Consider the following 25,811-nt stretch of genomic DNA (forward strand, 5'->3'; position numbering starts at 1 on the left):
ATAAAACCCGAACACACTTTAATGAAAGCGCTTTTATCAAAAAAGCGCTTTCATTAAAGCATGTGACAAAAAAAATATACTACATTTACATTTTAGCATGGGGGGCTTTGCCACCTGCACCCCCCATGTGGGGGGCTGTACCGCCCACACCCTCCCTACTTTAATATTCTCCCTCCAAGACTGCACTACAGTGGAGAAAAAGGAATTTTCCCTTACCCGCACCGTAGTACAGCCTCGGCAACAGTCATACTTACGCGAAAGTGCTTCTTCGGTGAAAAGCACTTTCGCGTAAGTATGCCCGGCCGTTTGTATTTCGGTCATTTGCTCAGTCGAGCAAATGTCCTACATCCATATATATAGATATATATAGATATATATATATATATATATATATATATATATATATATATATATCACATGAATTAACATCAATCCAACATTATGTAAATTGATCAATTCCTACCTTCCCTTAAACCTCACTCCTCCTCCTGCAAAACATTATTCAGCATATATTGTACCCACAATTTCCATTTTCTATGTGATTTTTTCCTACCCTTTTCTAAAGATCACACTTACAGTTCCTTTTCTCTGTTACAATACTCACTACTTCAAATACAGTTGGTTTAGACTTTGATTTCCATTTTCCAGTAATTGCTTTTTGGCTGCCACCAGAATTAAACTTAACAAGGCCTTACTGTGTCTAGGCAATCCAGATCTTATATACCAGCTAAAAGAAATAACTTCCTTAGTTACACCCATTTACTCACCCAGTATTTCTTTCCTGTAGGAAATTTTTCATAGTCTGTCAGCTCGTTAAAGTCCCAAAACAACGTTCCCAGTTACCTCTTCCTTCACCATCATACCTCCAACATTTGACATCTACATGAAATTCTCTGGAATCTGCTTGGGGTATAAAAATAGCTGTGCAAACACTTCCAAGCAAAAATTTTAAATCTTCTAGATTTTGTTGCATATTTTGGAGCCATATATATGTCCTTCCATTGCATGATTGTGAATTGCTTATTAGTTTTCTCTTTCCAGTGTTTTCTACCCTCTTCTGATATTCTTTTGCAATATTTTATATATCCTACTAATTATCCCTTTTTTAACAGCAGCTTCTCTTCTAGATTCAGCTAAAAAGTGTACTGGAATAGATCTTTCACTCAAGATTTACATATCTCTTTCTCTTTGCCTACACTCTGATATCAATCCTTGATAGGGAAGGCAGTCTGTAGCCTGCAGTCCAAATGCCTACTTGGCAGCTTTCCACTCTATTACTTTTCTCTCTCTTGTTATTTGCTCCCTATACCATGGTTCCTTTGCCAGTTTTGTCCAGTAAATTCCACCCCCTTCTTGTCTATTCTCTGTACCCCTCACTGCAGTCATCCTGAGTTACAGAATGTCATTTTTCCATTTTCATGCTGGCTAAGTTGTTAGAATACTTACTGCTATTTTTATAAATATAATATTCTGTATGTCATTGTTATTCTCCTTAAGGATCTGCATCCCAAATTCCACTCTTTCCTTATTTCTTGAATTCCGCTCCTGCTTTGCCATCATCATTTCTTTCCAATTTGAACTATAGCTTTCTGCTTGTGATATGTATACGAGTCTTAACTATGTCGCTCTAAAAATCTATCTTCAAATCAACTTGCTCTATTGAAAGGATCAACTTATCCTAGTTGACCCTTGCACACTTCCCCTCCCACATAAAATCCTTCAACTCTTTATTAATTAGTCTCCACAACTTCTCTTCTGGTTGATAAAAGTATGCCTGACTTGTATATAAAACTAAAGGGATTAAAATATTTTTACTGCCAGTATCTTGCTATACATATTCATAAACAAGAGCTTCCACTTTCTCAGTTTTGTATTAGCTCTTGTTTAGTCTCTTCTCAAATATCCTAAGCTGCTATAGCAGAATCTTATTTAAACCATACTCCTAATTACTTCATTGTATCATGTCCCCATAAATATGGGTATTGCTGAACTCATTTGTGTGTGGGTATATAGTTTATAGCTATAGCTTTTATTTTGTCTTCATTAGTTTTATATCCTGAAAAGACTTGGAACTGTCTAAGAATGTTCCACAACACTCAGGTGTTCTTTTCTGCTTTTATTAGGTACAAGATAATATTGTCTTCAATTAAAGACAAGGTTTCTTGATTACCATACAAATTATATCCTTGAATTTCTGAGTCCCTTATTTCCTTTCACAATGGCTCTAAATATAATGCAAAAAACAAAGGGAAAGAGGACGCCCATCCCTGGTTCCTCTGTTCAGACACAACATATCAGAGAGGGGCCCTCTCACTTTAATTTTTTCCTCCAATCCCTCATATATCTTCCTAATTAACCTTATTATTGTATCAGGGAATGCAAATGCTTCCATTGCTCTGCTCAAAAAAATTCCCACTGACTCTGATGAATACTTTCTCTGCATTAAGACCCATCAACAACAACAGCAGTATTTTCTTATATTCTGCTTCTTCGTCCTGGATCATACTTTTTCTATTAGTGTTGTCAAATGTTTGCCTCCCTTCCACAAAATCACAGTGATCCATATTTATCTATTTTTGAAACACCTTTGCCATTCTTTTAGCTATTATAGACATAAACTCTTTACAATCATGATTTAGAACTGAAATGGGCCTATATGAAGCTGGGTCTCATAGGCCTTTACCATCTTTAGATATTACAGCCACCACAGCTTTCTTCCAGGATGTTGATGCTTCCCATCCTTTTAAAATACTGTTAAAGAAAAACCTCCAGATCTTTATCACTTTCTTTCCTCCTAGTTTCCAAACTTCCTCAGGAATACCATCACTTCCTGGAGGCTTTCCTGCAGGTTAATTATCCATTGTCATTTTTATCTCCTGTCCTCCTATTTTAGCTGTTAATTGTTGAGCCTCATGTACCTCTAACCTTGGGATATCTAAGTCTTCCATAAATAATTCTCTTTGTGTTTTTTCATGATTTCCATATTCCTCCTCTTTATACAAATTTTCATAAAATTTCCAAAATATCTCTAATACCTCTAATGGATGTCTGGTTATTTTTCTTGTCATAGGCTTCCTAAGTTTAGCAATAACTCTTTTTACTTTCTATTGCCTAGGCCATTGTGCTAAATATTTGTGTGGTCTTGAGTTATCAACAACAGTTGCTTAACAGCATTCTTTATAAACTCATGCACATTATACAGGTACCCACTTATTTTCTCATTCGGACTTTGCATTTCTGCCCCTTCTTGTTCTGTTAGATCCCCCTTATTCTGCAATACCTTAACCTTTCAAAATAGGAATCCAGACAGGTGAATAGACAAACTAGCAAAACAAACACATGTTGCAGTGCTTGTAGAGAACAACTTCAGACGGCAGTCAAAGAAATAAAACTTTATTACAAAAGTAGAGTGATTTTGCTCCTACTGCTTTCAGAAATCATCAGAATTAATGAAACTTTGGTAAAAGCAAATTAAAATACAAACCAGTTAAAATCACATGAGCCATAAGATCCAATAAAAACAACCACATGATTAAACACTAATTAATTTTACATACTGTAGGCTTAATAGTACAAGCTTCATCTAACCCTGAGTGGTTTGTAGCAATGAATCTGAGCTGCTACGTTAGCTCACCAGCCCTGAGGGTCATTTCTTGTTTGTTTAAAAAACATAAAATCAAATTTGTGTTAATTAAACTCAGCTATTCATTTATACAAAGCATTGGTAATTGGCATTTACCTTACCTAATAGCCAATATTTGTTCATGTATACATTCCTTAAACCTACTAGAGGTATTTCCTACATAGTAAGCTGGACAAAACAAGCATTGTACTAAGCAAACAGCATTTTTTGAACAACATGAAAATGTCTTTTTGTCTTATAGGTTATGCTTCTGATAAAGATGCTGTCCCCACAGATAATGTTGGAACATTGTGAACAGCAATCACACTCGGTTCTTCCATGCTTCCATTTAGTTACATCCCTTTGCACCATTCTATTGGACTCCAAGAAATGTTTAAAAGTTATACCTCTCCTATATATAATGTGTGTTTTTTCCCAGTTTTATTTAATATGCTGGTATTTGATGAAAATAGCTTCCAATTATTGCTAAGACATACTGCTCTAGCAATACCGTCTAAAGTGTAGGTGGAGATGAACAACTTCCTACTGTTTGCAGGTGAAAAAGATTCACTACTTTTTTATGTCATTTTCTGCAACATTACTACAAAGAATAGGTGCATATCTACCCATTTCCCTTTTCAATAACACCTCCTCTCTAATTTCATTTAGAAATTCTGTAGAGTAGTCTCTGTTTGAAAACATACTCATTGAAATGTCACATTCACTATGAAATACATCAGGTTCAGAAATCATCCTGGCAAGCCGTACTAATTGTCCTTTGACTACTATCTTTTTTTGGTGCCTAGGATGCCAGCTAGAGAAATGGGGTAGGAATTTGAAAAAGTAGGTTTACAAAATATATTAGAACTATACCTATTGTTAACCACATCCTTCTTCACCTCCACATTGAGAAATGCTATTTTATTTTCATTAAATATGGAAGAAAAATTTAAAAAAATCCACAGTGTTATTGATGTATAATAAAAATTCTCATAGTTTATCTGAGGTATCAATCCATAAAATGAATATGTTGTCCAGGAATCATGTGTAAAGTGTCCAGCTATTAGTATATTCACTATAAAAGTGTACTAATCCTCTCACTCTGCCATCACATAATTTGCAAACATGGCTGCACAAGCTGCCCCCATGACCACCCTGGAATGCCGAAAAGAATTAGTGTCCATGTTGAAATGATTCATTTTCCAGTCATGAAAGTCAAATGAAGAAGGAAAATCATTGTTGTGGTCCTGACCTAACTGTGGGTTGAGGAATTGGTAATCCAAAACTATCATTATTAAGGCACAACCCACTTCTCTGTATTGAATACAGCATTTCAACCTGATGCCACATTTGTGACAATCATTCATGGGGCACAAAGCCTGATGTGAGGCTATGATTGAACATGGTGCTTAGGTGGAGAGCCAGTTCATTCTGAGGTTCGTGTAAAATGCAGCCTGGGATGTTGTCTAGTCCCATGGATGCTGTGTTTTTGGCTTTAGATCGTGCAGCTTTTACCTGAGTAGTTGTGATTACAGGGACTCTGCATTCTTCCTGTATAGATATGGGCCCTTTAGGGGGTGAGAGGGGGGGGGTAAAGTTAGCACTGAACCTATCTGCCAGGATGTTGACAATATCAGTTGGTTTTGTAATTTTTGTGCAGTTGTGCTGTAACTCAAAGCAGATCTGGGTGTTGCCATTGATATTCTTGATATAGTTATACAATGCTTTGTGGTTGTCCTTAGAATCAGTGGTGATTTTGTTTTTGTAGCTAGCTTTGGAGGATCTTATAAGGGATCTTAGATTCTTACTGAGGCTGCCAGGGAACTCCTCCACTGATGGGATTTTACTCTCTTTTGCAACAGTTTCTTCCTTCTGTTGTAGAGTTTGTTTATGGCAGGGGACCACCAGATTGGTTTCCTTTTTTTGGAGGATAACATCTTAGTTCTGTTTGGGATAGCACAGTCCATGCACTCATGTAAGTGCTTATAGAGTGCATTTTTGTAGGATTCAGCAGTCCATAGAGCTTGCTGTGTGAACATACCTTCAAAGTTAACCAATAAAAGTTAAAATTAAAATTAAAAGTGACCGAAACGGTATTCATCTCAGTCCAAGTTAAAGATCAAAAGACAGTCCATATAAGAAACTAGAGCGAGTCTTGTCTCATAAAAACTTCCTTTGTTAACATACAAACTTTCTTTGATAAAGAGACACAAAATAACTATTTAATATAATCCACGTCACAGCAGGAAGTAACAACTAGAAACCTTACATTCTTATTTTTATTTCGTATTAATAATATACTAATTCTCAGTCATAACAATGTACCATCTCATTAGTAATACACTGTTTATCGAATACTTAAGCACTTATTTTTCAAGAGTGGTTTGAGGGGAACAATGTTATTGATACCCGGAAGCCTATCAGCTCTGAGATCAATGATCCATTTGGTTTCCAGAGTTTCTGTTACATTCTGAATATCACCACCACGATGCCCAGCTTTAATAAGATCAATAGCCATAAATTTGAAGGAGTATGTGTGATTTAATAAAATGTGATTGGCCAGAACGTCCTTCTTATCGGCATTCACTATATCTCATAAATGCTGTATAATTCTGTCCTTGAACATCTGTTTAGTCTTGCCTATGTAGAAGGCAGATCACTTCATACAACGGGCAAGATATATCAGGTTACGAGTGTTACAGTTTGCATAACCATCGAGACAGTACTCTTTCTTAGATACTGGATGGAGAAAAGAATTGGTAGAATCTAAATGAGGGCAAGCTTTACATTTGCGGCATCTAAAAGTTCCTTTTTTATGTGTGACATGAAATATTTTGGAAAAAACATCTTTAGAACAAAGAATCCTCTTTAAGTTCTTATTTTTAAAGAGAAAGTGAGGTGATTCTCCTACAATACCTTTTATTTTATCGTTCTCTGTTAAAACAGGCCAGTATTTTTTGATGGCATCACAAACTTGCTTAAAGTCAGTATTGTAAGTGATAGGACATTTTAAGATGGTTTGAACATTGAACTAGTTGTTCCTTGTGTTAGATTCACTTGGAAGTCCTTTTTTCTTCTTAAAGAAGGGGCTTCCATTTGTCTCCCTTATGGTCTTAATCCTACTTGGGCTAATATTAACCTCTTCCCTCATATAACCTCTTCTCTGTAGCAAATCTTGTACCCTGTTTTGCTCCATTTCAAAATCTTTGTTAATGGTACACAGCCTTGATGCTCTAATGATCTGATGCTTCATAATATTTTTAAAAATATGGTTGGGATGCATGCTGTTTCTGTGGAGGTAATGATTCCTCCAAGTCTCTTTTCTGTAGATAGATGTATCAATACCTGTCTCCTGATTATACATTAATTTAACATCCAGAAAGTCTGTAGATTCTTTCGAATAGTTCATTGTGAACCTAAGGAAATCAGTAGTTGTATTCAGGTAATCACGAAAATGAAGTATATTTTCTTTATTTCCATCCCATAATATAAAGACGTCATCCACAAAATGACCATAAAATCCCAGGTTATTGAGCCAGGGATTTCACTCACTCAGGACATTTGTCAGCTCCCATTGGGTAAGTACCAAATTAGAGTAACTATTTACACATGGGGTGCCCATAGCTACACCTCAACATTACAAATAGAACTCATTCCCATAGGTGAATACATTAGTCCCTAGGATAATTCCTAGAAGATCAATTATAACATCTGTCCATGCATTCAATCCAGATAAAAATGTTCTAATTGCTTCGATTCCATATGTGTTTGGAATCACTGTAAAAAGGTTGCAAATATCCATCGTAACTAAGAGTGGGTCACTATGAATGCTTTTTTCTTCTAACATAAGATAAAGGTGTTCTAAAAAGTTACCAGTGTCCTTTAACATAATTCTGGCCTGGGTTAAGTACTGTTTCAATGTCTCTTCCACATACATAGAAAGTGGCTCTGTTACCCACCCATTCCCTGAAACAATCGGGTGTAGTGGGGGGGGGGGTCACAACGATCTTTGTGTAATTTAGGCAAGCCGCTAATGATAGGTACACTTGGATGTTTGATCTTGAAGAAATCAAAGCAATCTTTACTTATACAACCATTCAGTAAAAGTTTTTCTAGTGTGTCATTCACATTTTTTATCATTTGAGTGACCTCTTCTTTTCTAAGTTTTCGATAGGTCTGTGTATCTTTTAACATATTTTCCATTTTGTTCACATACCATGTAGAGTCCATAATAACAATAGCCCCACCTTTGTCCGCAGGTTTAATGACAATAACTTCATTTTCTCTAAGTTGATGTAGGGCTATTCTTTCATTAGGGCTCATATTATGAAAATGTTTATTGGTATTCCCATTATGTCTAAGCACATTAATTTAATTCTCGCATAAACGACCAAAGAGCTCAATGTTCGGTGAATTGATAGGCACGAAAGTAATAGGCTTCCTATACTTTTGGATATCTTCCTTTTGTTGTACACCAAAAATACTTTTTAATGTGATATTCCTACAGAAGAACTTAATATCTAAACTAAATTCACTCAGATTAGATCGTTGTGATGGTATAAAAGTAATTCCTTTGTTGAGAATACTCAACTGTTCCTTAGTTAAATTCACGTGTGACAAGTTTGCTACTAGAGTATCTACTTTATCATTCACGGGAACATTTTCTTTCTATTTCTTTCCTTGCTTTGCAAAGAAATTAATGTCAATGTTTCTTACAGAATGAGCTCCTAGGAAGATTTGAATTACTGATAAGCCTATAACTGGGATCAGAGTGTTTAAGAGAACTCCATTGCTAAGTCAGAATTCTGACTGTATTTAACACTTATGCATATTTAAGATTTCCCCAGATATCCTCCCATTGGGTAATGCAGCAATAACAATTTTATTTTCAACAGACTCAGACTTTGCACTGATGTTATCCATCTGCCATGCATAACTAGTGAAATAAATGGGACTGTTGTAAGTAATATCCCTCCAACCATTATAATGCTGATCCACTCTGAAGAACTATGCAATAATAATAATGCTAGGTTCTCCTCAAAGGGATGTTGAACGTGTCTGTGAGTATTAACAGCTTATATTTAAACACAGTGTGCTCCCATTAAGAAATAAAGCCTAGCCCTGGAGATAACCTTGTTTTCCCCAAAACATTATCATGTATAGGAACTGCACTTCATTAGACTTACACATAACACCCTTACACTCTTCCTTTTCATAATAATCAAATCATTTGACAGGAAGTACACCCATTTACCAAGCAGTCCTAAAATAAACACTAAAGAATCCAAATAAAACAGAAATATACATTGTGAGGCATAAACGTGTAGAGTCTCACTGATATTCTTTGGATGGAGGGTAATCAACTTGCTAACTTAGAATTTTTGTTTTAAATAATATGAATGGTTCTATTATCATGTGACAAGCAGTTGTGGATTCAAAAGTATTGCAAACCAAACCAAATACACACAAAGGAGACAGGGTGCATGGATTAAACCATATTGTAAAATCCAAAAGAAAAAATCCAGCACCAGGAGAAGTTATAGATACAATCTTTAAATATATTTATTAGGGCAAACCCAAAAGATCCATATGCAGCAAACTGGTTTCGGCTGAGTAATAGCCTTCTTCAGTGCATTAATGTGAATAGACAGTTCCACATGCTTATATAAAAAAGTCAGAAGAATTGGTTGCAATCATCCATTAATTATTTAAACAATTAAGAAAATTAGCTTAACTCATTCAGGCCAGGACTAAATAGTGCACCTTGCCTAATAATCCATCCTAACTCTTTTTGATTTAAAATAGAATGCCATCCTGATTTGCATGTTTTGTTGCATTCAATTCTGTCAATTATAGTAAATGTAAACTTAGCAGTTTTGTGTTTCAAAGTATGTTTATATAGTGCATTGCATAACCTATTGTTCTTGATATCACTTAGATGTTCACTAATTCTGAATCTAAAAGGCAGTGGCGGCTGGTGACTTCAAATTAAAGGGGGGCTGTAGGAGACAGCTGAATGGGTGGGGCCAATGGGAAGGGGTGTGTCCAACTAGAGAGGGGTGGATCTATGCTCAAAACCACAACAACTGGAACTTTAATTAAATATGCTGCCCTGGGTGCCAAACTGTCATTACGAGAGTCCAATCAAGACAAAATGAAGTGTAGAAGAAAAAAATATGTAAATGCATTGGCTACATGACAACTTACTTAATATCTAGATGGAAATACAAAGGTTGTGAGGCATGAAAAAATAAATTGCTTTTTAAATACATTACTGGAATGCCAGTCAAAATCAAGTATATAAAAAAAACAAGCAGCACTCAGCTCAAACCACTTCTCCTTGCACTGCAGTTCTAATTATAATTTATATTCAGCTTTATAAAATTACCAAGTAACATGCTGAAAGTAGCAATCTCTGTGATACCCCCACTTGTAAAAATGTTTCTTATCCAAAAAAGACCTGCTGCCTGACAACTATCTTTTCATGGAGAACAAATGATCAAAGTAAAAAAAATGAACAGCAAACAAGAAACAAGCTCAAGATAAATTGCTTAAAGGATTCCTGCACAAGTTATGGACCACACATTATAGACTGGCATTCTGTTTAGTTTATGGGTAAAGCCTGTAAAGATAACTGCAAGTCTCCAACAAATGTAATGAGCTTCTGAAAATACTGTAATCCTGTCCTTTATTACAAATACTGACATATGCATTTCAATACCTATGGCTTATACGTTATCTAGTTATGTAAATATTTTCTACATGGCAATAATGAAAAGGCTTTCAATGTTGGTAATTCTTTAACAGTATTCTTATTAAAGCATACTTGCATCTTACAATCTCTGATAAGCTTACCTGATGGTCATTAAAGCATTGCTACTTTAATACAGAGCAACAGGGCACTGCAACAGCATGCATTTTCTGAATAATAAGAAGCATAAATCAACAGTATAAAAATATGACAGAAAACCAGAACATTCTGCAAAATGAAGGACAGATGAAAAGCCACGGTCATACTTGTGGCCCACCTTGGATGGGGGAATACTCTGCACACTTACACTGCATAACTGCTCCTTGCCTTGCTTGGACACATCCAGAGCCACTACAATGGGGAGTGGAATGCAACAAGTAGATCACAGTTTGAAATGTCTCTGGCTGATGGTGATGGCTCTGACGCTCATACCTCTCAACCTTAGAGCAAGAAATCTGGACAAAGCCATACATAGAAGTGGGACGCAGGCCCAAAAATAAAGACAATTTTAAATATTGCTCTTAGAAAGATAATAGAATAGTAGTAGGTCTTGCATTAGTATGAATTATTGAAGGGTATGAAATCTGAAACTCAAATGTCTGTCATTATTTTCTAACTTCAATCTTTAATGATTTGCTACTAAATTGCCAGAAAACCACAATTTTATGAAAAACAGACCAAATATGTTATGCAAAAATATGAAATTGCCACACAATACAGCTGGAAACCTGTCAAAGAAATGACACCTTTTTTAAATTAGTACTGTTAACTTGAGCAGCTGACAAAATAAGAGCATCAACATGCATTTCTGAAACAAAAGTAATCTATAACTCTGATCATTACAGTTATTTATAATTGTAAACCCTCCACGTTTTCTTCCAAAATTGCCATTTTGCAGAGGGATTATTAGGGGGAGAGCAACATTTTGAGCCAAAATTGCAGACAGTTGAGAGGTTTGGATATTCCTAATTCTATAAAGCGATTTATTTGCATGTACCTCTCAACCTCTTAATGCAGAAAATCTGGATAAGGCCAAATATATTGGGGGAACATACAAATAGTACTAAAAAGACAGTTGATAGAATAACAGGTCTTGCTTTAGCATGCTTTTTTCTGAAGGTTATGATGTCTGAAACTCAATGTCTGTCATTATTTAGTGACTTCATTACTAAATGATTTGGCAGAAAACCACAAATTTTATGAGGAACAAACCAAAAATAAGAAGCAAAAATCTATTCATTCTGCAAAATTCTGGACAGTTGAGAGGTATTCTTCAGCCGGGGCTGTCTGAGTTTGCTGCCCCCCCCTCACAAAATCATGGTCAAATGGAGCATCCCCCCTGCAGCCATTCCAATGTCCCATTCCTTGGTTATTTCACCCCATTTGCCATAAACACTGTAATGTGCATACTGCTTTACTTCTGTGATGATATGGATTTCATTTGAAAGTTTTATTTTATATTTTACAGCATAAACCCTAATAGATATCTGCTAAACAAAGCAATGCAGTCTCACAATGAAAATAGACTTAGCATTAAAACTTCTCTGCCTTTGAAACTCACATTCATTGAAACAGCATTGAAACCCACATTAAAAAAAAATACATTTTGCCAGTGGCAGATAAAGATTAATTGTGGGCTGTTTTCAAATCATAGGCCCCTTGAACGCGAAACATACACATGCTCTTTGATACACTTTCCTGTCTGTATTAAATTATATTCCTTGTACAATACAGTACAGTTGTTAGAGGGCATTTTAAATTTATTGTTTTGAACATTTTTCCAGTAAACAATGAAACAAAATGCATGCACCAATAATGACAAAACTGCCCAATGCAGAACATTTCCATCATAAAAGTCTACTCAAACTTCTACAGTCCACCAGTATCAGTAAATATGCACGATCTCTGAAGAAGTAAAAGTCATCTAAATAATTCCACATTAAAGAAATCTGTTAACTAATGAAGAGGTTACTACTAGCAAACAACTTTATATGTCATGGTTTCATCTACAAATAAAGTGCCTGTTGCCCTTGAGGAATACATTGCCTATGTTGCATTAAAAAAATGATAATGCTAGTAATATCACAATAGGGAATGGATGGCAAACTGATAACAAGTTCATAGTTACTAGGTATCTTCGCCAAAGAGGACTGCAGCATCCATCCCCTTTACAACAGAGTACAGTATCAGCAATGGATCTACTTACTGTGGGAGTAGAACCCACAGCCTTCTGCATCAAAAGCAAGTACTCTACCTATTGTGCTATTTTCAATGTAAGCAGGCTTGGCATAAGCAGCACTAAACTTTTGTTCCCCTGCAGCTCTCAGCTCCTTGTAAAATCTACTCGACACTCAGCTGTATCTCTGAACTTTGCAGCACAAGAAATCTGGAAAAAGCCAAAATTTATTTGGGGGGGGCAAAAGCCCAAAAACCAAGGGCACATTTTAAACATTGCTTGTATAATGTTGGAAAGTTGCTAGAATAAAATGTTATGTTACCACCATACATTTCACTGCCAAGTATTGAACCCAGGACCCTGTGCAAAACTGCCAGAGCAACATACCACTATGCCAAATCACCTATTTTGATACAAGAAAGGAAGACTGAAACTTAAATGGCTACCATTTAGTGAATTCAGTTCTCACCATAGCTGTCAACATCTTAGCACAAAACACCTGAACAAAGCCAATAATGGGGGAATACAGCCCCCAAACATATTCAGCAAGTTCAGTTATCAGTCCATAGCTCTCAACCTTGGCACAAAAAACCTGGACAAAGCCAATAATGGGGGAATACAGTCCAAAAAATAGGGACAAATACCCACTGAGGACACCAGAGCAAACACACAGAGGACATGCAGACTCCACACAGAAGGCACCCCAGCCAAGAATAAAACCAGACAACCCATAGCTGTCAGGCAACACTGCTACCACTGCACCACCGCATTACTGGCTGTGTTAAGTAAAGTAACAAAAATACAGAAACCACAGATTTTATGAGGAACAGACCAAATATGAGGCAAAAATCTGCAAATGTTTTACAAATGGTGGTGGGTAGGGAATTCAGGCTCTTGTCACTTGGGCCCAAGGTACAGGGTTCAAGCCTTATTCTCTCTCCACCACCATGGCCCAAGGTACAGGGTTCAAGCCTTATTCTCTACCCACCACCATGAAGCAACTGGAGCATTTCACACACACACACACACACACACACACACACACACACACGCACACACACACACACACTTCTATGTCCCCCATAAACACCCTACCCATCTCTGTACTCAGCTATGTCCTCCGCAGTGATCACCTGTGATTACCTGTCCTCAGACAACAAGCTCCTCCATAGTGATCCTGCAGCCTGACTGGTCCTCCATAATGGCCTGTGCATGCTGTTCGGTCTCCCACAAGATGTGAGAAGGCTGGAGCCTCCTGCTGTTGGTCCAGCCTGCAAGCCTGCAGGTGAGGCAGTCTGGTGACCTTCTGGTTTGTGCAGGTGTCACACCACAGACATCTGGGCTGGAAGGGTGGAGTTTCCTGCCTTCCCTATCTGGACTGCCTCACAGAGCAGTCTGGAGCTTGGAATGCCTGAGCATGCGTGCTTGGAGTTCTGGTCTGCCTAACACAGCAGTCAGGAACTAAGTGCGGAGTCCGAGAATTCTTATTTTAATATGTTCTATGGTGGGGGGAATTTATTTAATCCATTTTACAGGTGGGGGACCCATTTTACAGGTGGAGGGGCTGCAGTCCCACAGTCCTATAGCACGAGCCACCCCGCTAAAAGGTCTTGATGTTTGCCCTACATAAAACGCAGAGCAAAAACAAGTAGCTAAATAGATTTCCCAATCACTACTACAGTTCCCAAAACATCTGATGTCATAAATTCTGGACGTATTTTTACTAGCAAACTCTTTTGTTGTGACTATATGTTTACAAGCATAGCAGTGACCACAAGCTATACAGCCTGACAATCTGTCTCCAAACAAAGTGGTTTGTTGTTTGGTTGGCTCACTATGATGTTTGTAGTGTGTGAAATATGAGTTCATGGTTCTACCTCTCTGATATGAAAATGAACAGCGGGGTGTAAGACAATTGCCTAATTTTTCATGGGCTAATAAAATATCCCAATGATTGTTGATAATGTTCCTAAACCAATTTGTGTTACATCTGAAAGTAGTTAATAGCCTGATGGGTTGTGAGGTTTGTTTTTTAGAAATGGTTTGGTCCTTATATTGTAATAGTTGACTTCTGTCCTGTTGGTCAACAAAACTTCGTACCTCGTTCAAAGATTCTGCCTGATAACCTCTATTGAGAAATCTTTGGGTAAGATCATATTGGCAGGGCCCATGAGATTGTTCAGAGGAACAAATCCGTTTAACACGTAGATATTGAGATTTGGGAATATTTTGGATGATGTGGTGTGGGTGATGGCTAGAAGCATGTCGTAGGGTGTTATACTGTGGAAACTTTCGATATACCTGTGTTTCCAATGTGTGATCCATCTGTCTGGTAACAGAGACATCCAAAAAGGCGATATTGTGATGTTCAATATTGAGTGTAACTTGGACCCCCCATTTGTTTTCATTGAGATATTCTATAAACTCCTTGGCATAGAGCACATCACTCCTTCACACCATCCAGCAATCGTCCAGAGAGCATCTCCAAATATCTATCGGGTCCAAGAATATGTTGTGATTGTCATCATATATCAGTTGTTCCTCCAGATATCCCATGAAAAGGTCGGCATAGATGGGAGCAATGGATGCTCCCATCACCGTACCTTGCACCTGCCAATAACACCCCCATTAAAATAGAAGACATTTTTGGACAACACATGTTCCATCAAACAGACTAATAATGTATTGAAACCAGGAGTGTATAAGTCTGATCTATCCAGCTAATATTTAATAGCCACCCCTCCCAGATACTATTGGTCATACCAGAGGATTGGTAGAATGTTTGTGTATCTTAGGCAATAAATAAAGATATTGTGGTTGGGGATCGGAAACCTTAAGTTGTTTACAAGTTTTTTTACAAATAATGCCTTCCTCCATGGCTAGGTCTAGAAAAGAGTCAATTTCTTTCTTGAAATTAGGAGTTGGATCTATGACTATCTGTATATAAGAACGGATGTCTGATAACTGTTTCCTGATACATTTTCCAGTCCATGACAACTACCGCCCCTCCCTTATCTGCTGGCAGAATAATTAGATCATGTTTCTTGCTAAGATTCTGTAGGGCTAACTGTTCAGGTCTGGATAAATTATGCTTCATACGGTGTGTTTCATAATGAAAATGAAGATCTTTAAGTACACACTCTTGAACACAGCGACATGTTTGTCCATGGGAGGCTTGAAGCTAGATTTCCCAAATTGAAAAGCAGTAGGTCTTTGAGTATTCTGTGTATCAGAAAAAAATATTTTTAGGTTAAGTAATCTGCAGAAATCATTGACGTTATTGACCAGGGTATGTTCAGGAACCAAAAAAAGACAGCACAAAGTTGAGACCCTTATTAAGCAATTTTATTTCAGCTTCCGACAAATTGTAGGAGGAGATATTGTGCACATTATCAATGTTTAATGAGATGTTATCTTCTCTAATAACTGTTGAATGTTGTGTATGCCTACTGTGTTTCCTGCCCCCTCCATGTTTCTCAAGCCTAAAGGGTCTCTATTTGGTTTCCTCTTGGCCGCTGGGGATTCTTGGGTGGATAGAGAATCTAAATCAGTAATAGAGGATGAATCATCCCCTGATGTTCCACTATATCCCTGCTCTTTATTTCTTAATATAGATCGTGGTCTTTTCTTCCTATTGGTTGCCTTGGGACCAGAACCATAAAAGCATACATTTTTTGTCACAAAGGGCTTTCCCTTATCGTAATCCATGGTATCTCCCTGAAATTTTTGTGTTTTTTTCCTTAATCAGTTGTTCCTCTAATAATGATAGATCTTTAGCCAAATTATTCAAATGTTTATTAAAAACAGGCTCCGCCTCATAAACCTTAACCTCTTCACAGTTGGCAGTAACCTCTAATATGCATTTATTAATTGTTCTTTCATAATATTCAGTTAGGGCATCAACAAAAAGCATGGATGCTTTATGTTGTGCTTGGGTCCAGTCATGAGATAGCTGGTCATCTATCTGGTTCACCAAAGGCTGGATCCCGACTCTTAGGCCTCTTGGTGTGATATCCTTGAGCTTATAAGCTTTGAATAATTTGAGGTGCCATATATTGGACCTGAGTGTCCTCATATTTTTTTGTCATTTTCTGAAACAGAATACCACAAAGATTGTCCGGATCCTCCCTTCCTAGAGTGGAACTTGTTGAATTAGGTTGTGCTAAACCAAACATTTCTAAATTATCATGGTCTGCTTACAGTCCTTCCAATAACTTGGTGAGATCCATGTCTATGCGTGTTCCTATTCAATAAGTGGATAACAAAATGTCCTGAAACAAGGCTTTCTAAATCAATATAATATAACCAATGGTATCTAAAGAATCAATTAGTATAAATACCACACATAGAGATCAGGCTTAACTAAAGGACCACATCATAAGCCACTCAATAATAAACAGTGATTGGTAGATGGATGCAGTCAAGAAAGACTATAATGGCCTATTAATATTTTAGCCCAACATCAACAACAACCACGAGTTGTATAGGGATGACTGAACTTTGTCTCTGCCACCCAATAATATATGTTGGTTGACTGTTTATATACAGCTTTATTATTGAGTGGCTTATGATGTGGTCCTTTAGTTACACCTGATCTCTATGTGTGGACCTTATAATTGTATTCTACCTAGTAATATACATTTGGTCTTTTCTCTTTTCTGGTTTGGATATTGAAACTATTTCTAGAGTGGTTTGACAACTCTTAATTAGTATTTATACTAATTGATTCTTTAGATACCATTGGGATATAAACATAATTTGAAACACAAAACTGCTATAATTGACGGAATTGAATGCAACAAAACATGCAAATCAGGATGGCATTCTATTTTAAATCAAAAAGAGTCAGGATGGATTATTAGGCAAGGTGCACTATTTAGTCCTGGCCTGAATGAGTTAAGCTAATTTTCTTAATTGTTTAAATAATTAATGGATGATTGCAACCAATTCTTCTGACTTTTTTCTTATATAAGCATGTGGAACTGTCTATTCACATTAATGCACTGAAGAAGGCTATTACTCAGCTGAAACCAGTTTGGTGCTTATGGATCTTTTTGATTTGCCCTAATAAATATATTTAAAGATTGTATCTACAACTTCTCCTGGTGCTGGATTTTTTCTTTTGGATTTTTGAAAAGTGTTACCCCATTTTTCTCCCATGGTCACCACGGACTTCTGTGAAGTGGTGTGCTACTTACCAGGAAGTTCCAGAAGAGCCACAATGGCTTGAGGAGAAACACAGGTTTTCCAGATTAGAAAGAGATTGTTTCAGTGTTGCTGGGTAGAATAAATAAAAATTGATTATATGAACTTTGTTCTGCCTGAAAACTGGCCAAAAATGGCTATTTAGTCTCTGTATTTCACTTGAAAAATGATGGTCATAATAAAAACTAGATAATCATTCATGCAAAACTTACCTGGCTGCCAAAGCTTATCTAATATATATATTTGTTTTATGTATATTTTGAGAAACATGCAGTTGTGGGCTAGGATACTAAATAATGTGGCCCTCCAGGTAAGAAATCTATATAAACTCACTCGACCAAACTAGGTTTTGCTGCTCTTCCTGTCCATAATGGTAGTTTCTGTTTCATAAATGATTGGCAGGTTGATTGCTTGGATTACTCAGACATACCCATAAAAGGTATATGTTATTTCACCATGTCTGGTCTTCTCCATCAAACACCTGCAGTTCCATCTGCTCTGTGAGGACTACTGCTACCATATATCTGGCCTCAGTTACCTCTCCAGCCATGTTTTGTGAGAGTGCCTTCCCTCTTAGGAGTCTTCTCTCTTATCTCAGTGAACTTCAAACTAATCCTAACAAACTCATCTTCTATGGCTACCAAAGTAGAGTTTTCCAAGGGCAAATTCCCTGCAGGGAAAATAGTTTATAATCCATGGTCAAAAGCAGAGCAGAGCAGTCAGAAGAGAAAAGCCATATTGCAGGACAGAGGGATTATTTTTCCTTTTTCTTCTTTCACAGTGAGTGTCTGGCATCCAAATTAAGACTGAGAAGCTTCATATATAATAGTTAGTCACATTTAATAAAGCCCTGTAAGTTAATGCTTTAATTGGGGAGTCGAGGGAGCTGTGCAAATCCACTGCTGTTATGCTTGTATTAACACCTAAAGTCACTTTTTTCCTATGTATTTTATTCTAAAATTCTCTTTTCAATATCTTCTTCTTTTACCAGTACTGAAACTTTCTACCTTTCCGATATTTTTTGCCCTGTTGCTATCTATACTTTTAACTTCCTTATACGGTGCTTCTAGTGATCTTATTTAATTTCTGGTAAGATTTCTTGTGTTGTGTTTTTTTCTCCTTGCTTTACCTGATATACAGTACTGTCTTATTAATCCTTTAATCCTTGCATCTAAGTCAATGAAATCACTCTTTTCCCAAGGCGTTTCAGTCTTATGTGTTATGTGTCTACTGATTCGGTTCTCCAGTGAACTCTATTTCTGAATTTGTGTAATTGTAAGTGACCCTTTGCTTGGACATACTTTGTCAGCTTATTTTGTACTACTTTATAAGTGCTTAATTTGTCCTTGTCTCATATAGCTTCTATATATGCCAACCTTTTATGCATACTAATGGTGCCTTTCATCATGTTTCAGTTTTCGATGTTGAAAGCTGGTAGTTAATTATTATAGTTAAGCATCCGTATCTGCCAAGACAATTTGCCTCTACATCTGTGTCAAACGCTGCTACAATGTGTACCCAAACTGTCATTTTTTATAACTTTTTCTGTAGACTTTGTCAATCGCACTTTCTTTTCCATATTAGTTATACCTGTTACAGACATTCCTATATGTTTTTAACTCACTTCTAAAGTTGAGAGTTTTATTTCTGGCTAGGATATATAGATAGACAGGGACAGATAAACAGAAAATATATAAGACAGAGTAACATTTTATGTTTGAAAAAGTGGGATGCGAGTATAAATGTATTTTCTTTTCTACATTCTGATGAAAATTAGCCAGGCAATTATTGTGCAAAATGTTAAGGGGTGTAATTGGGAGATGCAAGTCAGTTGGTAGTACACTACTGACATTCATAAAAGCCAATAATGCATTTGTAGTCAGGACTGATGCTCGTTAGTGGTTCTTGTGTGATGTAAGATATAGGTGGTTTAATGCATTTTTAAACAAGAAAGAGCTTTTTATGGCCCTTATGTACAAGGCAATATTTTATTTATTTATTGATTTGCTCCTTGACTTAAAAACTGAGGGGGGAAGACCCAACTGAGATTAGCACAGGATGTCATAATCAGCAGCTATGGCTCTGTGATTCCCAGTTAAGTTTGTACGAAAAAGGATTTATCCTGGAAGCAGACAGAATGTTGGTTCCTCAGTTAGAGATTCAACATGGGTCAGAGAAGGCACCCTAACTGGAGCTATGGGTTTTCTGAAGCTGGATAGAACCTGTTACTCTAGTACTGGCTTCTGCTGCAAATACTCAGGTCACCCTACAAAGAATTCCAATTAATATTTGCAATGCAAACTGTATCAACAACTTTGTATATAATGTACACAGTAAACCTACCTATGTAATGTATGTAAAGCTTACTCCAACTTTGCATACATCTCGTGCACATTGTCTAAATACAACAGTGTGTACATGTATGGATTCTCACCATTTTTTACATATAATCAGTGTATGTACTGTCTGGCTCATTGGTCGCCGAGACTGGGTCATGGCTGAAAAGTGAAGGGGAAAATAGGCCAGGCCACTGACATGGTTAACAAATAGCAATTAAGCAAGTAAATAAATAAATAAATTATAGATGTCGGGAGGTCTGATAAGGCCTGCCATTATGATCTTTGTTTGGTAGACAGTTGCTGGAAGGGCTGTGTGGAACTGAGCCTGTATGGTACAGATGCCTCTAAGAGCTGTAACCAGCCATAGAATTTACTGTATTTATTGTAAATGGTTGGCAAAATAAAATGAGAAAAAACAAGTGGGCTGTATTGTCATTTCATTTTTCATTTTGCTCTTTGCCAGTAAATATGTGATTTGACATATTCCCACCTGCAACATCTTTTATATAATGATGTAGTTGACAGGTATGTGAGATCAACAATCCTCTGGTAGAAGAATATTCCCTTTCCCTGGGGACTGTGCAATCTACTAATTAGGATATCTAATTAGCAGGTGGTGTGGGGGCACATCTCAACACATGGGGGTTGCAGGCTGCTTGTCCCCTGAAAAACCTTTGCTTTTTGATTAGCATGCTCTGAGGTTAGACCTCAGAGTATGTACGGTAAAAGATAAAGCAGCTCCAGGGAAACACAGCAAGGTGCAGGGAAAATAAAATAAAATAGAATAAAAACTGCACCAAAAGCTCACACACCAAAGATTTTATTTAAACAAAAAAGTAAGCGCTTTCGCAACTAACCAAGTTTCTTCATTAGACAGCTAGTAAAATACTATAGAATATTTAAATAAATAAAAGACATGTCAGGTGATCAGCACTGCTAAGGTCATTGGTTATAGTTAATATAAAAATTGTCATGATTAGTTAAATTAAAAACACATGAGTGCTGTGCATTATATAGCCTTACTAAGCTCTTATAAAAGTAGAGAAAGCATTTCACATAACGATAGCACTGCACATAACAACAAGCTAACCATTTCTGTATATATCATGCTAAACATTAAAGCTTCCAAGGACAGGTTGCTAGAATTTATGTGACAATGGACGTGCTTTGAGAAAAGGTTTAAGGGAAGCAATGCCATTCAAACCTGGGGGTTTTCGGCATTAAGCTTCAGTATCCATTCTTGCTCAGTGCTTTCTGTGTAATTCTCAGTGTCACCCCCCCCTCTGATGTCAGGATGTATTACTTGTATCACAAAAAATTTAAAAATATGTGTAGGATCTTCACAGCTTACATGGTTAGCTAATGCACTGCTGTCTTTCTTATTTTTAATGTCCCTAATATGCTCAAGCACTCTTTCTTTGAACATTCTATTCGTTTTTCCTACATAAAATGAATGGCAGGACACACAGAAAGATAAGTATACTACATTAGAAGTTCTGCAGTTGGCAAAGCATTTGCTCTTAATGTTAAAGCCTAAAGATGGATGGGTATAACTGGTACTAACATGAATGTGTTGGCAGGCTATGTAATGCTTGCAAGAAAATGTGCCAAAGCGATCATTTTTACCAGTATGCTGTGATCTCTTTTTATTGCACAAATGCTGTTTCAGTGAGATGTTATTCTTAAACGTAAAAGAGGGGGATTTTCCAATTTTGTCTGTCAACCCAGGTAATTCTTCTAAAATACTCCAATGTTTTTAATGATGTTGGTATATTTATTAATATCACTGGAATATCGCATAATAACCCAAAAACCATTGGTGTTGCACTCCAGTCTCTGCCCTGAATCCAAAGATTGACCTTCACTGAGGTATGGTTTGCATCTGCCACTGCGTTGCCTCCAGGCTTCAGTAATGGCACTGTCAATGTCTTGTGCACTATATCCTCTATCTAAAAAGTCTTGTTTAGCTACTTCCAGAGCTAGCTGTGCTGCTCAGTCGTCGCTGTGTAGTCTCAAAATCCTATAAACTTGTCCTTTGACAACGTTCTTAGAAATGTGTCTAGGATGCATGCTGAACCTGTGCAACAGAGCATTTTTCCTTGTGGGCTTTCTGTAAATGCTACTATTCAATTTCTGTTTTTTTTCTGATTTTTTAACTAATACATCTAAAAATTTAATTTCACTGTATGAACATTGATAAGTAAATTTCAAAAAACTAGTAGTAGTGTGAATGTACTTGACACATTCATCCAATTCTCGATTGTTTCCCTTCCGCAGAAGGAAAATGTCGTAGAGTATGTACAGTAGCCTGTTGAAGTTAAAGCACTGATTTTGTAGACAATGATATTTCATTCATTTGATGTAGAATACTGCAGATATATATATATATATATATATATATATATATATATATATATATATATATGGGTCCATATTGCATGAATGAAAAGCCACATAAACGAAGACCAGTTCGCCGAGACGAGATCGCCGACAACGGAAATGCCTGACAATGTTAAGTTCACAAATAACAGCACTGAACTTATTTCTATCTCCGTAGAACACCAAAACACAAGCACAAATACCTGTATAGCAGCGGGGCAAGTCCCTCTGCACCCCCATGTGGAGGACTGTGCCCCCCACCCCCCTACTTAAATATTCTAACTCTGAGATCACACCACATTCTACTCACCATTGTCAGGCATTTCCATTGTCGGTGATCTTGTCTCGGCGAACTGCTCTTTGTTTGCGTGGCTTTTCATGTAACATGGACCCATATATATATATATATATATATATATATATATATATATATATATATATATATATATATATATATCTAAAGAGAGAGAGAGAGAGTGTGAGGGAGATGCACTCATACACACACTTTGTGGGAAAAGTGTGGGGTTTTTTTCTTTAATTCCCTGTGTGCCTGTCTGCTCTTTTATCATTATCAGAAATATTTATATATATCTTCTGTCTCCTTTTCTGTATAATCATGTTTCATTAGTTTAAGTCATTTGAAAACACATGTTTTTCCAATCATCCTTTCAGGTGTTCATCAGTGTCATCTAGAATGACAAGATAAAAGCAAACACACACACACATTTGTATTGATCTATCTATCTATCTATCTATCTATCTATCTATCTATCTATCTATATCTGTATCTATCTATCTATATATCTATATATAGATCTAAATATCTCTCTCTCTCTCTCTCTCTATATATATATATATATATATGTGTGTGTGTATATACACACACACACACACACACACACACACACACACACACACACACACACACACACACACACATACACACACACACACACACACTCACACACACACACACACACACACACACACACACACACACACACACACACACACACACACACACACACACCCAAACACATAAAGAGGGTACTCCACTGGGAGCTATATCAAAATCAAAGTATATTCTCTTTAGTACTAACTATTGATTTCTACTGTCCAACCACTATTAACTTCAAATAAAACTATTTATTGTGCCTTTAAACAAAATGACAATTACAATGAATCAAAGGGCAATTAAAGTAACTTAGAATAAAATAAAACAGATCACATAAAAACATAAACCTGAACATAAATAAGTAACACAAACTGAGTTAAAATACAGAGCTGAGTAACACAGAATGCATTTTTTTCATATACAAGATAAATCAGAAGATGGCTGCCCTGAGAACCCAGTTGAAGGTTAGCCTGTTTGTTCACTATCACTTTGTGTATTACTGTGTGAAATTCCAAAATAGTCAAATATGATAGGACAGTAAACAGTTATCATGACCTGCCTGCTGCATCAGTGATGTCACATCATAAACTCTACCTTGCATTTAATCTTTGGGGATGCACCTCTTTAAATGCTAGAGAGACTAAGTTATGATATATCATCAAGTCCTCTCAGATAAATGACCTACTCTATAGCACATAACTACCATGGAAAAGAATTACTGATTACACATTTCTTGATTAATTATTGCCTTCTAGTATAGATATACATTTATGCAGACTGTCTGTTCAGATACCACAGAACAAATATCCCATCCCTGTGTATCATAAGCAGTCCTATACTCCCCTTTCTGACTCAAGCCACAACTACTGCTTGTCATCTTGTTCATACTGGACAGACTGATGGGCCAATACGTTCCCATATGAAGGGCCTGCAGATGAAGAAGGGTGCATCTGAATAGGATATGCCACAGGAAGACTTTCTGTAAATTTCTCTAGAACAATCACAGAGGAAATAAAATACTCACAGTCCAGAATAAAATGATTTAAGGGAAAACCTGCTTGAATTAATAGAGATGGATACACATACTAAGATAGGTGAAACAAATAAATTACAGAAAATAAGATCCAATGTGTGGTAAGATTGGTAAAACAGACAAACATGGTAATCAGGGTTATTAAGACATATATTACTGCACAGCTAAATTAATAATGGCTAAAATGTTACCACAAAAATGTAGAGTAACTAAGGAAAGGAAGGAGACTCGTAAAATACCACCATGGAAGCAATGAATAGAGAAAAGTATAATGAAATGAAAACAAGAAGTATTACTGTTAGAAGAATATAGAGAAGAAAACAGATCATCAAAAAGAAAGACATGGCAAAATTAATGCACCGCATCAAAACAGACCAGGATCTATCATAAGCTATTATAGCAATAACCCACGCCTGGGTGTGGGTAATGCTGGATTTACCCACGGTGACCAAACAAAGCCAACCGTGGGTAAATACAGCATTACCCACACCAAGAAGTGGGTTATTGCTATTATACAATGACATTATTTAAGAAAAGAAACTATTACTTTTCTTAAATAATGGCATAGTATAATGCCTGTTTACTGCCCTTCCGCAGATGTCTGGCATCCGCGGCAGTTCTGATGTACTGCGTGCCTGCGCAGTACATCAGAGCTGTGGGCAAAAGCAATGGAGAAAGCAAGATCTCCGTTGCTTTTTTTTTACTGTTTTCGCTATGTTAAATGGGTTTAACATAGTGAGACAGTTTTAAAATAAGCAACAGAGATGTCCGTTGCTTATTTTAAAACTGTCTCGCTATGTTAAACCCATTTAACATAGCGAAACAGTAAAAAAAGCAACGGAGATCTTGCTTTCTCTGTTGCTTTTATTTAAAAACCTGTCTCGCTATGTTAAATGGGTTTAGCATAGTGAGACAGCTTTAAAATAAGCAACAGAGATCTCCGTTGCTTATTTTAAAGCTGTCTCGCTATGTTAAACCCATTTAACATAGCGAGACAGTGTTTTAAAAGTAGAGTTATACTAATGGAAAAAAGTCCGGGCGACCAGACCTTTTTCCATTAGTATAACTCGATTTACAATGTGCACGCTGGCCAATCAGCGTGCACGTTTTGGGGGGGGGTCATGGTATAATAATAATTATAAACCTAACATATCAGCACAGACAGAAAAACCTAGAAGGTGTGCAAATAAATATAATGGAAAAGTGCAAAATAAACACCTCATTGATGACCGAGAAAGAAGACATAGAGAAATGGTAAACAAAATAAAAGGAATAGAAACACCACCCAAAAAAAAAAAAACGAAATAGATACATTTTGGAGAAGTATTTATAAAGACCCTTTTCAGCATAACAAATATGCTGAATGGAGAGAGGAATTATAAGAATCAGTAAGGTGCTCTAATGGAGAAGA

The sequence above is a fragment of the Protopterus annectens genome, chromosome 6.part0 (genome assembly GCF_019279795.1).
Source record: "Protopterus annectens isolate FY-2018-M chromosome 6.part0, PAN1.0, whole genome shotgun sequence".
Lineage (NCBI taxonomy): Eukaryota > Metazoa > Chordata > Ceratodontiformes > Protopteridae > Protopterus > Protopterus annectens.